At 37.8% G+C, this 15,436-nt stretch overlaps 1 long non-coding RNA gene across 1 annotated transcript; it reads left to right on the plus strand.

Annotated features, from left to right (window-relative positions):
• Positions 1-5,242: 5,242 nt before the first annotated feature.
• LOC124896008 lies at positions 5,243-9,448 on the plus strand. The gene is made up of 2 exons (XR_007052356.1): positions 5,243-6,165; positions 8,529-9,448. It is a non-coding gene; the product is annotated as an uncharacterized LOC124896008 (long non-coding RNA).
• Positions 9,449-15,436: the final 5,988 nt, after the last annotated feature.

Below are 15,436 nucleotides of genomic sequence, written 5' to 3' on the forward strand. Positions count from 1 at the left end.
ATCATTAGTTATGTGAATCACTTGAATCACCAGAGTTATTCAAAACTTATATGAATCACCAGAGTTATTCAAAACTTATATGAATCACCAGTTATATGAATCACTGGTTAGTTGAAACTTATGTTACATTTATCACCAACATAAAAAACCATGTATATGAATCACCATTAGTTATGTTACATTTATATGAATCACCAGAGTTATTCAAAACTAATTAATTATATGAATCACCAGAGTTATTCAAAACTTTTATGAATCACCAGAGTTATTCAAAACTTACATGAATCACTGGTTATTTGAAACTTATGCTACATTTAGCACCAACATAAAAAACTAGGTATATGAATCACCATTGACATAAATCAACAAAATTAAAAATCAGTTACATGCATCACAAGTTATATGAATCACCAGTAATATGAATAACATGTATTTCCAATTAGTTTATATGAATCATCAAGATGAATCGCCATTCATATGAATATCCATTAATATGATTAATAATCAATTATATTAATGACCAATAGGAATCACCATATATATAAATATCAACTTACAATAACAATTAGTTATTTGTTTCACTTATATGAATAACTAGTTATATGAATCACTTGTTATTTGCAACAACATTTACATAAACTAATATACAAATGTATCACTATAGCTTCCAGATATAATTGTCATTAAATTGCGAAATAAATCAATAATTGTCATTAAAAAATTGAAATGAATCAAATTTGTTTCACTTATATGAATAACTACAGCTTCCAGATATACAAATGTATCGCTACAGCTTCCAGATATTCATTTGTTTCACTTATATGAATAACTAGTTATATGAATTAAATTGTGAAATAAATCAATAATTGTCATTAAAAAATAATAAATGCACCTCTGCTTGTCAGATCTCGCAGCTCTGCAATTGAACCTATGCTTGATTGAATAGTTACGCATTACCGAGACAAGTGTATCTTTGTTTATATACTTTTGCTTCACCTTAACAACACTATTATAGCAATCATTTATTAGTTCTTCACCACCCACATTAATAATTGCCAGAGATTCAACGTTACGAACTACACCAAGTGCAAGATCAGACGGCTCAACAAAATTATAACACTCAATCATCATATTATCTGCGTCAACACCATCACTGTCAATTACTATATCACTCGTTGTAATACACAGTGGATACTTCCCGAATATAGATTCAGCTTTCAAAATCTGAAGAAAAACTTTCATAGCCATATCATTATGAATCTCCAACGCTGATGAATTGCCTTGAACAACGTATTTGTCATTAATTCTTTTCAGAGATACGTCAATTTTCAATTGAGTTGATATGACGTCCATTAAATCGCGGTACGATGTTTTTTCATGAATTACAATCCCGTCAACCAGATAGTTATCGTATCTTGTTTCAGAAATCCATTCCCTAGAATGACGCAACAACACAATGACGAGATCCATTGAGGAAATTCAGGAAAAAAAAATTGAATATCGATTTTTTTGTTCCAAATTTTGAAAAAATTTGAGATTCTAATGTGGTTTGCTTCAATGTTGAACAGTTAACAAAAGGAATTGCGTTTTCACCTCTTGTAATAGTTTAGGCGAGATTTACGTTATTAAAATCTCAAAAAATCTGGTGCTTCCTAAAATAATTACCTGATCTGTTACATATGTATCACTGCTTAATATATGTATCACCAATTCAAAATTCTGGGATAAGATGTAATTAGCAAAATAAACGGGATTTTATGTAATATTGTTGAAACTATCATGGATTTATGTAAGCTACTCTTTTTAAAATATACCAAAAAAGAATTGGAATTCTGGTGACTGCCAGCCCAATTGTGGTGTAATAGGCCCATGTTGAATATTGCCGGGTCAGGCCTCGGATTGTGTGGGATTTGCACCAGGTAACCTACTTTACATGTGCTATTTAAGTTATAACATCCATTTTGTTTCAATTTGTTTGTTAATTTTCTTTTTAATTCATTTAGAAAAGAACATTTTTTTTATTTTATCTGAAAAAACTCCTTAATTACAGCAGTTCATATACTATGTTTAATAGTGGCGGAATCAGAATTTTCATTGAGGGAGTTCAGAAGTAAATATACGGACTAGTCGAAGGGGGTTTAACGTCTACTATATATACATAAAAATATTATTGACCATATAAAAATAGTATAATTTTCTGACGAAGGGGGTTCGGATGAACCCCTGAATTGAATGTGGCTTCGCCACTGATGTTTAAGATCATAAGATTAAAAGATATTTTGATACATCTTACATATATTTTGTTTAAGATCACAATTAGATTCAAAAGTTTCCTTTATTTTCTTTTAACTTTTATATCAAGTTAAAATTTTACTCTTTGGTGGATTGTAATAGCAAAATCATATTATTAATAGTACATAAAGAAGATAATATATGGAGCACATCTAAGCATGCTAAAAATGGTTTATTTGATATTATTATTTACATAATTCATTCATGCAGGATAGCAATACCAAGTTTTAGTGTAAGAGTAAATAGCTAAATAATATCTTAGGTCACAAGGTAGTAATATTTTGAATCTCTTTGCGGAATTTCTGGCTCCGTCACTGTATAAAGGTGTAGTGTACTAGTGTTGTGGGTGAGGAATTTGAATTGCCCACTCTTCTTTAGGTTTTTGAGTTGCTCATTTTAGTTAGAAAGATCATGCTTAGTTTATGTACTTAATTTTCTACCTCCAAATGACCTCTTCGTAGTTGATCTTGTCTTTCTCCCTCAACCACCAAGTTTTGTTGAAACATGGTATTCTATAGAATGGGGATGCCACAAATATTTGCTTTTGTCAATACTGCAGATAGCTCAGCTTATCTTTTGAGCTTGGAGCTGGAGATTATCTAACGATGCTTCTCCGCCTTTAGTTGTGAGGTTGTAGAGGTTTTCCTACAACCTGCTGTACTCCTAGACTTGTTCTTCTGCTAACAAGATTATGTTTCATTATCTACACTAAACTCTTAGACTTGTTCTTCTGCTAACAAGATTATGTTTCATTATCTACACTAACCTGCTGTACTCCTAGTCCTAGACTTGTTCTTCTGTTATTGTGTAAAGAAGCAGATATAAACTTTTCTAAAGGTATAGAAGACCACCTAAGTTGTACAGCTTAGTTTGTTTTATTTATTCATTTGTTAAGCTAGTTTATGAAATCAGGCAGAAAAAGATTTTCCTTTTGGCAATCGAAACCAATTCTAACTACCAATTATGACGTTGGAGACCATTGTCAAAATTTGAGCAGCCTTCGCTCTTGCCTACTCACCTCGCTAGATCGCCCCACCACAGAGTTGCCTTGAAGGGATTTTCACCCCTATTCTCTCTTTGAAGGACTAATGTTTATGAGCTTTACCTTTTTGGTTTTCTCTCAGATTTGCATGATGTGGATGATTTTTTTGATTTCAAAGCTCCTCTAGTTTGCTATAGGAGCTTATGGTTTTTGTGATATGTTGCATGTTTTAGCTGCTGCATCTACTTGTTTAAAAAATTCGGACTACTTTGTCTAAAAATGACCTATCTCGTGGTTATGTTGCTACGTGCTACCACACGCGGGCTTGTAGGAAATATGAACTTTCTAACAATTGTAACATCACAGCAAGGAAATTGATGGGGGTAAAGTAAGACCGCCACGGACCATGGTTATCTTAATGGGGTTGTGTTGTGGAGGAGGTGGGCATTGAGATGTGGACGAGATGGTAGTGCAATGGACCAAAGGCCGTGCTAGGGGTGTTGTGGTATAGTAGCCTCTATTAATGCAGCAATAGTCTTTCTTTATAGGTTCCCGCTTCCCTTGTGTGTCCACACTATATAGGTTCAGTTCCTTTCATGGTCGAACTGAAACCAGAAAAAGACATAAGTATTTGTAACTGAAGACATGCAGGTTCCATGACCAACGTTTGTTGTTAGTTTTAGAAGAGGAAAAGACTGCAAATGACAAAACTGGGTTGGAGTTTGCTCATGCCAAGAGGCAGCAGATAACTAAGCATTATTCTCTATGGAACATCATGGCATTGGATTATGATGTCTCCTTCTAGTGCAGCACACACCATATATAAGATTAATAAAAACTTTCTGGTCGGCTTCCTCTCCAAAGATTTTGCATTGAAAAGCTCAATGGTGACAAACAAGAACATGATCAAGGTTACATGTATACCGACACATTGTATGGGAGAGTTGAGTACATTTGAGCAGGAAGCCAAGGAAGAATTTATGCACTGCTACTCAGATGTAAAATGCAACTAATGATTGATTGAATGAAGTATATTTATTTACATCAGTCATCCTTCTAGAGTATACAAGTTGATGACTAATGAAGAGATGTGGAGGAGAACTAAGAACCAAAATGAGCCATGGAAGTAAAACAGTGACCAAAATAGGCCACTTATTTAAGAAGTTATCAAAATAGGCTAAACGTAATAATTTATTGCGTTTTTCATTTTTCTGTTAATGATCAACAAACGGAGTTAACATTTATAAAAACGTAAGAATTTCCTACGTTTTACACGATGATCGAAGAAAAAACATGCAGTGAATTGTCAAATTTATTAAATCACTTTTCAGAAAAAAAATTCTTCAGTGTAATAAAATCTTACGTGCTTCACTTTGTTGTGGTCCCACAATTCCATTTTGTCCACTTTTTCCAGTCAGCACCGTCCAATTCCACTTTGTCCACTTCTTGAAAATCTACTTTTTCAACTTTTATTTTAAAACAATTATAAATTTTTTAAATTTATTCAGTTAAATTTATTTATATTTTATACCTAATTAAAATATTTTTTTTGCTCTATGTGTAGACATATAATTTTATCCTCCTAAAGTTTAATTTTATTCACTTTTACTCATTTTTACTTTATCCTACCGTGTACCCTCATCATGTAATTATACCCCCATTAAAAGACAAAAATAATAACTCCCTAACAAATTTTATTCTATCATAACCCCTTTACACCTCACTTACTACCCCACCCATCCTATACCTCACCCCTTCCCTTCACATTTAATTATCACTAACAGAAAAAGAGAACAAAGGTGGGGCCCATAGTAAAACAAGGATTCACTCCATTTTCATTTGAACACCTCACGTGATCCCCCCATTTTTTTTTTCCATTTCATAGTCATCTACACTACATTCCAATTTATCAACAAACAAATGGGGCCCACTGAATTTTGACTTTAATAATACACATACAACAAAAGAGGAACCTTCCAGAAAGCTCAATATACTCATACCCCACCCCCTACCCACAGGACCCCTCTTCATCATATTTCTTTCCACTTTTGGACATAATATATATACAGAGAGGAAACAAGAAAGTGGGGTGGAGGGGAGAAACATTTTTTCTTCTTGGCTTTCTTCTCCAAAGGAAACCAAATATTCCATTTTTTACTCTCACCAAAACACACAAACCTTCTTCTCCAAAACCCCTACACAGAAACACTCTGAGAGATATAGAGGAGGGAGACGAAAGAGAGATCGGAGTTAAAGAAAAATCGAGGGAGAGAGGAAAAACAAAAAGAAAAATCAGCAGATCGAGAAAGGAGCACCGTTTTTCGTTTGGGTCATTGTTCCGGCGACAATAGGCTAGATCTAAGCCTTTTTCGGCGAATCCTTCGCCGGAATCGATTATTATTTCAGTCAGATTAAGGTACTAAGAGTTCAAATCCCGTCCTAGTCCCGTAATCCCACAAAGTTTTTCTTAGTTTTCTTGGAGTTTTAGTCGAGATTCCACCGGAAAAGGTTAAGAGCGCCTGAATCCGAGTGGTTTTTGTCCGTTCTTGTTCATTTGAGCAAACCGTAGCTCAAGTTATCTTATTCTTTTGGTTCTGTCGCGTATCGAGGTTCTGGGGTTCTTCTGAGTTTTATGTTCCGTCGCCAAAAACAGGTTTTAGGAATTCATTGCTCCTGGTGGGTATCATTGGTGTGGGCTAGACTTCGTAATCCCGATTTTGTTGTTCATCAAGTCTGTTCGGGAATTTGTTCTGTTCCAATTGAAATTGGGGTCATCGTTATTCTGGGAATGTCATTCGTGTGATTTGGAGAGTAGAGGTTTTACTGGTGTTCTTTGAGGTTATCGGAGCGACTCTTATTTCTCTTCGTAAATCGTCAAATATACACTAAAGGTCCAATTCTATTCCCCCTCTTTTATTTAATGTTTACTATATTTGATGTGTTGGAGTTGAATATTGTGTTTGGTTGATGATTGTGATATGGTGATATGTTTCGATATTGTGTTTGAGCAACCGTAATTACTGTGGTTGATATTGATTAATTGATTCACATGAATGAAGTAATTGAAAGATTTGAAGTCACTTGGAATAAGTGGGGCGGGAATTGAAAACTTGATATAATTGGTGACTTTTGATTAGTTTGATTCATTAGTCGTTTGACTTGAAATGAACGTTAATTGAATTTGGTAGTATCAAGATACGCCGATTAGAATAGGCAAGACATAGGTCGGGTAGGCAAATCTAGAGATTGTGAGTTGATTGAATGTTTGAGATCTGTGTTGAGATAGTTTTATATTATCGTATTCGACTCAATTATACTCATTTGGCCGGGGAATGTCTCGAAGTATCTGTATCATTTTATCTGGGGAATGCCCCGAGAAAGTTGTACTAGAAGACGGCGCTTAATGAAGGCCCGAGACAATGGGTGAGCCAGTGGAGCTTAGTCTAGGAGTAGTTTAGAATAGGATTTATATTTTTTTTGTAATTTTCTATTTTTTGGGACTGTATAACTCGGACTGGACATTATTTTGGATTTTAAATTTTGTTTGATTTATTTGATGTTTGTTTGTGTGGTTTATACATTCGTAGTGTTTAAAATTAGCTGATACTCTCTACCAAGCGACCGTGGTCGAACCACGGGATCGAAGGGTTCCTAACACCTTCCCCTCGGTCAACAGAGTTCCTTAGCCAGAATCTCTGTTCGCAAATCAGTTTTAAAAGAGTCAAACCATTTTCAAAAGGATTTTCCAAAAGGTGACTTGGCACACCGTATTTATGCCAAGTGGCAACTCTAAGTTTTGAATATAAAAGGTCCTTTTCGATTTTTTTTTTCATTTTTTCACTTTAACAATAAAACCTTTTTGAACTTAAAACGAATCTTTTTGGAGTATGAAAAAGGGGGTGTGACAGCTCTGGTGACTCTGCTGGGGACAATTTCAGAATCCAAGCTTTTTTTGGAGTCGTATCGGCTTTGTTTGGCATTACGAGTGTATAAGCATTGTTTGCGATTTTTGTTTGTGTTTTCATTTTTGTGTGTTTTCGTGCTCTTTGTTTACAGTATTTATCCTATGTGTACCGCTTTTATATCTGACATCATGTGCATAACCTGAGTCATTCTTTCCGCAATAAGTCTCGGAGCACACGTCGTGTGTACGAACTCTAGTTGAGTCACCTTTATTTTAGGGGGGAGCCGTTGGATGTATGGAGTAGGTGGAAAGCTAAGCAGCCATTATCGATTATATGCTCCCCTGAACGGCCTTGTTAGTGAACGTCAGCGTAGGTCAGCCTTTAGATCATGCTTATGTGCATCATATTAAGACCTAGCGGGACCCATTTGGTCCTTTGTAGGAGACTTACCTCTAAAGCATTCCTACGTGCTAAATGTTGCATCTTTGAGGGTAATGTGGTCATTTGACAGACTGATGTGGGGTAATGCATGTGTTAGAAGTAAAGTGTGTGAAAAAAAAAAGTCCAAAAAAGAGATTTGTAGTTTTTAGAGTTCTTTATGGCTTTTGTTTTTCACAATTCAAAAATTTCAAAAAGAAAAGATTTTTTTTACAATAGGAGGTTTTATAAAGGAAAATGCAAAAAAAAAAAAATCCTTTTATTCCTTTACCACGTATTCATAATTCGAAAATTTCAAAAAAGATTTTTCTTTCATAGTCGTTGGTGTCAAATTAAAAACCCAATTTTTTTTAATTCATCGGTTTTTGAAGGGGAGCCTTGGAGTAGCTGGTAAAGTTGCTGCCATGTGACCAGGAGGTCATGGGTTCAAGCCTTGGAAATAGCCTCTTGCAGAAATGCAAGGTAAGGCTGCGTACGATACACCCTTGTGGTGGGGCCCTTCCCCAGACACCGCGCATAGCGGTAGCTTTAGTGCATCGGGCTGCCCTTTTTTTTTTGGTCTTTGGTTGTGTCTCTTAAGTTAGGGTCAGTCTATTAGTTAATCTTTATTTGTCCAATTTGGATGAACTATGCATACCTGATTCCCCTCTCTCGGGGCGGGATACGTAGGCAACCCTCGGTGGGTCCGGCAATCTTTATTTTGGCCATCGTCTTAGTCTTAGGCTAGGTCTTTTACCCCGTAACCTAGAGTTGTTATCCAAGTAGGCTGATTTTATTCAGTGTTATTGTTCGGAGATTTGGAGTCATGAAGCGGTCTGTCCCATCGACGTATGTCCGCATCAAATTCCCATTGGTTGGGAACCTTTTGCTCTTAGCAATTTTTTGAGATAATTTCTTATCTGTTACTACAGGATGGATCTGTCCACAAAGTCTAGAGTTCTTATGGTTGTCAAGGTACCCAAAAAGTTGATCAAGTGGTGGGGCACGTTCAATTACTCTGAAAATCATGAAGTGAGGAAAGTGTTAGGCAATCTTGTAGCACTCATGGATCTCACACCTCATCCGGATCTAATAGAAGCTGCGTTGAATTTTTGGGATCCAAATAATTTGGTATTTAGGTTCGGAAGTTGTGAATTGACTCCTACCCTGGCAGAAGTGTCTCGTTTGTTTTGGTTGACTTATATGGGTCAGCAGATGATTTTAGCCCGCAATCATACTCGTAAGAAATTCCTTCGACTCTGTGGATTAAAATATAACAAGCATCTGGGATGTCTCAAACAATTTTGGATTTCCTTGGACTATTTCTTTGCTAGATTTGGGTCCTTAGAGGGTTTCGACTTCTTTTGGGATGAATTCTGTACTACCAAAAAAATTTGGGAACAACGTCGTCTTGAGGTTTGCTGTCTAGCTTTGTTGGGCATCTTAGTGTTCCCGTTAGATGAGAGGTGTATCAATACTCGTCTACAATCAGTGGTGATAGCTTTATTCGAGAAAAAAAATGGGGTCACCATTGTACCAATGATCTTAACAGAAATATATAAGGCTTTAACTGAAGTAAAATGAGGGGTACGATTTTTTGAGGGGAGTAATCTGATATTGCAGTTGCGGATGATGGAGCACTTGCATACGCCTTCTTTGATTAAAACAGATGTGATTGACCGTTGTCTGAATGATCGAGTGCAAGCCATGTAAGAGAGAATGCGTTTTGACAAATTTTCTTTTCCTATGAGAGTCAATTCCTGGATCGAATTTCTCGAATCAAGAACTCCGAACAACATTCTTTGGTGCTATATGTGGTTTCGTCCTAAGAAAATCTTGATTGGACCTCAAATGCAAATCTTTCTAGTTTTGATAGGACTTAACTGCACTAGGCCTTACAATCCAAGAAAGGTGATGCGTCAGTTGGGTAGGATGCAAGACGTCCCCCAATAATGGACCTTCTAAAGAATGTATAGTACTTTAAAAACCAAGCCGTGGGGGAAAGCAAATATAAGCAATTCTGGAATAACGCGATAAAGCTAGGTGTCGGTACTCTCGAGAAAAATCCAGGATGCACTCAAAACTGTGAAATCTGGCTACAATCTCTGCCCCGTGGCATTAGTAGACCCTTAATACAGGAAGCAATCATGGTAGAGGATGATGAGCAGGAAGATCCGGGTGCCAAGGTGGAGTTTTTGAGAGTTCAGTTGTCACGTTTGATCATAATTGTGGATGGGTGTCAGAAAAACCTTTGCGGGTGTAATCTCCAAGAGGCGGGGATACGGGTGAGAAGTTTGTTCCCAGGTATCAAAACGTCGTTGCAGGATATGTTGCAAAGTCTGAGTGAAAAAAAGGGGACTTCACAGACGGGTTCATCTCAGCCGGGGACATCACACAGAGCACCAGTTTGAAAGAGAATTTATCTTTATGTAGTTTTGAGTCTTTTATGTTTCTGTCACTGTAGGGTGGTTTCTATTTTAAGTCAGAGTAAAGTTGTTTTTGATATTTGGGTCTTTATTAGTAATTGCACGTATGTCGTTAGGGGTTTAGAATGTTGTTTTGTATTTGTTGTTTAGTTTTAAAGTGGTCCTAAATTCGTTGTATGTTTTTGTTGTTTCTTTCATCCAAATGTTATGATGTTACGTCTTTCTTTTGTTTATTTGTTTTCATTTTTCGTATAAAAAAAACCTTCAATTGTGTGATGTTTATGCATATGCATCCCGAACTACGCAAGATCCGATTCATGTACAACATGATACGTAGGCAACCTACTTTTGGGTTCGATCTAATCATTTTGTTTCATTGTTTTTCATTATTTTTCCTCTTTTAAAGAAAAACAAAAGCCATAAAGAATGATAAAATGAAGGCAGATAGCGAGAGAAGAAAAGAAAGAAAGGATGATAAGACAAGAAAGGAAAATAACAGAGACTGATATGAAAAAAAGAAGAGAGATGGAAATGAGGGCGAAAAAAAGTGTGTTTAGAGGAAGTGTAGATGAAAATTGGGATGATGTTAAAATGACCTCGATACCCTCAAAGGTTGGTAGAAATGAACATGAATCTAGGGCAATTTTACCAATGTGATTCCCATGCTTGTTGTGTGACCTAATCCTAACGGATGTTGTCTTTGGTGAGCATGTCCTTTCAGATAACAGTGGTAGGTTTGTAGCACTCTGGCTAGTCACCCGTACTTCACTAGATAAAATCAAAGCCCACCATGGCTAGCAGGGAGATTGAAAATTCTCTCATTGACCCAGATCAGGATCCTAGGGAAGAAAGCTCAGAACGCAATGATAAGGTAGTAAGGCTCAGGCAATAACTGATAGATTTGCACCGAGCATGGGCTAGTGGCATGCCTCCTCCTCCGCTCCCTAAAGGTCTTGGGAGTATCTCTAATTGCCCACCGCTCTCTCAGGCCCAATTCTCTGCTCCCACTGAGTCACCTGAACACACGTCAGGATTCACTCTGCGACATTATTATCCTGGCACTCTAGTGTGCCCTTGGCAGCTCCCTAACTAAGACCCGCTGCTCAGCCGGCGCCACCGATCACGACGGTGTTCGTGGCTCCGCCACCACCTGAAGCTCCCACATATGTTATGCGTCCGACAATGGGGTTTCCTCGGTCTGCCAGTGAGCCAGTATTGAAGGTTCCAGATAGTCAGTATTATTCCCCAGAGCCTACTTTGAGAATGAATAAACCGTATGGGTACACTCAGCCACTTGTATTTCCATTTGATACAGAGAAACGTATCACAACAGAGGAACAAGAAGTCATAGAGCGAAAGTTGAAAAGTTTAGAACAGGCCATGAGGAATTTGCAGGGAATCGGAGGTTATAAGAGTGTTTCCTATAAAGATCTTTGCATGTTCCCAGACGTCAACCTTCCCATCGGTTTTAAAATGCCCAAGTTTGAGAAGTATATTGGGCACGGTGATCCCGTGGCACACTTGAGACGTTATTGCAACCAATTGAGGGTTGTAGGAGAAAGAGAAGAGCTGCTCATGGCTTTCTTTGGCGAGAGTCTTTCCGATCTGGCTTCAGAATAGTTTGTCAATCAAGATATCGACAAGTGAAACAACTGGGATGACTTAGCTTCTAAGTTTGTGCAACTTTTTCAGTATAACGTCAACCTGATTTTGGACAAAAAATCCTTGGTCAACATGAAGAATAAAAGCACTAAAGGTTTTAGGGAATACGAGATAAGGTGGCGTGAACAGGCTGCCAGGGTAAAGCCTCCAATGAAGGAAAGTAAGTTGGTAGAGATTTACATTCAGGCACAGGATGAGACCTATTTTCAACATTTACTTCCGGCAATGAGAAAGTCTTTTATTGAAGTCCTCAAAATGGGGGAGATGATAGAGGACGGAATCAAGACCGGCCGAATAGTGAGTTTTGCCGCATTGAAAGCCACCACACAAGCAATTCAAGGTGGATCTGGTGCATTCGGAGGTAAAAAGAAGAAAGAGGACGTGGAGACTGTCGTAGCTGAAACCCATTCCTATCCCAAAAAATGGCCTCGCCCCTATCCCCAAGCCCAAGTCCAAGCCCAAGTCTACGCCCAAGCTCTATATATTCCTCCCCACTATTACTACCCTATACAAAACCCTTTATATTCCATTCCACCACCCTCGTACCCAGTATATAACGCGCAGCCATATGCCTAAACCCCTTCTTACCCGCAATGGCGCACGCAAGCTCCATAAAATTACCTATCAGCTCCAGTAAATTACCAAAACCACTCCAGACCCGGTTTCCAACCCAGGCCCGAGTACAAGAAAGATAAGGCGGTCAAAAATTAGTTCACACCTCTTGGGGAGTCATATGCTAGCTTATTTGATAGGTTGAGAAAGATGAAGGTCTTAAGCCCAATTCAAAGAAGGCTTACAAATCCACCTCCGAGGAATCACGATTATTATTTGAGGTATGCATACTGTTCTGACATGCCAGGCCACGATATCTAGAAATGCTGGCATTTAAAGAGAGCTATCCAAGATTTAATTGACACAAATCAAATGCTGGTCCAGGCCCCGGAGGTTCCGAATATTAACTAGAATTCGCTGCCAACCCTCGTTGAAACAAATATGTTAGAATTGATATATGATGGGAAAGAATCATCAAGGTATTATAAGCTTATTGTCAAGAGACAAACCAGTGAGGAGAAATCGACGAATGTATCAGAGTCTTTGAAAGCAATGTCATTGAACCAGAAAGGAATGAGAGAAGATAAAGCCCCAGAAAGCGCAAAGAAACCACTGATCACAGTACAAGGTGCCATAAGGTATGTTGATTTAAGTCAGTATAAACCTAAGTTGACGGTGATAGGAGCACCGAGTAAGCCCATCTTGACAGTGATGACCTATCACGGGAAGGAAGTAGTGGAAGATATAGATGAGGTAGGGGGTTTGACTCGATCAGGAAGATGCTTTGTGCCTGAAAGTTTAAGAAAGTCCAAGCCAATTGTGAGTGGACCTTCATCTATTAAAAAGCCTGTCACCGAAGAAGATGCCAAAGAATTTTTGAAAAAGATGAAATTGCCAGAGTATCAAATAATAGACGAGTTGAATAAAACCCCTGCTCAAATTTCCCTCTTATCTTTGTTGTTGCGTTCCAAGGAACATCGTGATATTATACTGAAGGTATTAAATGAAGCATATGTTCCTAGGGAGATTACAGTAAATCAGCTTGAGAAGATGGTCAGAAAAATCTTTGAGGTCAATCGGATCAGCTTCTCTGACGATGAATTACCTGTTGAAGGTACGGGGCATAGTCGGGGCCTTTGCCTATGTTATGTTAGCATCTATGTTTAAACCCTTCTATCTTTTCTTTTAATGAAATGCAATATCCCTTTTGTTTCGTGTCTAATATATTTTATTTGTTTCTTTTTTTATACAATTCTCTTTATGCTGATTCTAATGACATGACATGCATGCAAAATTTTCAGCCTGATCTTAAAATCCAAACTAATTAAGATGTAATGAAACAGGATAGGGAATATGATGAAGAAGAAGTACTAGAAGAAATAAGCAAAGAGTTGGAACAGTTTGAAGACAAACCGAATCCTAATTTGAATGAGACTGAGCCAATAAATCTAGGGAATCAAGAATATGTTAGGGAAACTAAAATTAGTGTACATGATTTGCCAAAGCTAAAAGATGGAATGATTCAAGCATTAATTGATTATAAGGATGTTTTTGCATGGTCTTATCATGATATGCCTGGTTTAAGCACTGAATTAGTGGCTCATAAATTACAAACTGATCCCACATTTCCTCCTATCAAACATAAGTTATGGAAGTTTGAAACTGATGTAAGTATTAAAATCAAAGAGGAAATCATGAAACAACTTGAAGCCAAAGTAATTCGAGTGGCTCGCTATCCCACGTGGTTATCAAATATTGTTCCTGTCCCAAGGAAAGATGGCAAAATTCAAGTATGTGTTGATTACCGTGATTTGAACAGAGCAAGTTCGAAAGATGATTTTTCGCTGCCCAACATCCATATTTTGCTGGACAACTGCGCTAAACATGAGGTTGCCTCTTTTGTGGATTGCTATGCCGGATATTACCAAATCATTATGGATGATGAAGACGTGGAGAAGACATCTTTTATCATACCATGGGGGACCTATTGTTATTGAGTGATGACGTTCGGTTTGAAGAATGTTGAAGCAACATACATGAGAGCCATGACCACTATGTTTCATGATATGATGCATAAGGAGATTGAGGTCTACGTGGATGATGTGATTATTAAGTAAAAAAGTCAGGCTGACCATGTTAAATATTTAAGAAAGTTCTTTGAAAGGCTTCGTAGGTATAATCTCAAGCTCAAACCGACAAAATATGTATTTGGAGTTCCGTCTGGAAAGCTGTTGGGGTTTGTAGTCAGCCGTTGGGGAATTGAATTAGATCCCTCAAAAATCAAAGCCATTCAGGATTTGCCCCTGCCCAAGAATAGGACGGAGGTAATGAGTTTGCTTGGTAGACTGAACTACATCAGCAGGTTTATTGCTCAACTCACAACCACTTGTGATCCCATATTCAAGTTGTTGAAAAAGAGTGTTGCGGTAGAATGGACTGAAGAATGCCAGGAAGCGTTCGACAAAATCAAAAGATATTTGTCAAATCCGCCCATGCTGGTACCACCGGAGCCTGGTAGGCCTTTGATCTTATATTTATCAGTCATGGACAATTCGTTTGGTTGTGTACTGGGTCAACATGATGTCACAGGCAAGAAAGAGCAGGCTATTTATTATCTTAGCAAGAAGTTCACCACATATGAGGCCGGGTATACTCTTCTTGAAAGGACGTGTTGTGCCCTAACTTGGGTAGCGGAGAAGTTGAAGAATTATCTCTCTTCCTACATTACTTATCTCATCTCCCATATGGAACTTTTGAAGTATATTTTTCAGAAACCTATGCCAACAGGTCGATCGGCAAAGTGGCAAATATTGCTTACCGAGTTCGACATTGTATATGTGACTCGAACAGCCACGAAAGCCCAAGCCTTGGCAGATCATCTTGCTGAGAATCCTATCGATAAAGAGTACGAGCCATTAAAGACATATTTTCCTGATGAAGAAGTGTTGTGTGTCGATGAAGTCGTTATAGATGCGGATCCAGGTTGGAAGTTGTTCTTCGATGGAGCTGTCAACATGAAAGGAGTAGGAGTAGGTGCAGTTCTTATCTCTGAAGCGGGGTAACATTTCCCGGTAACAGCACAACTTTGATTTTATTGTACCAATAATATGGCAGAATACGAAGCTTGCATTCTTGGTTTGAAGTTAGCTATCAATATGGGAGTCCAGGAGCTATTAGTGTTGGGGGATTCAGATTTGCTC

Source organism: Capsicum annuum, chromosome 2 (assembly GCF_002878395.1).
Source record: "Capsicum annuum cultivar UCD-10X-F1 chromosome 2, UCD10Xv1.1, whole genome shotgun sequence".
Taxonomy (NCBI): domain Eukaryota; kingdom Viridiplantae; phylum Streptophyta; class Magnoliopsida; order Solanales; family Solanaceae; genus Capsicum; species Capsicum annuum.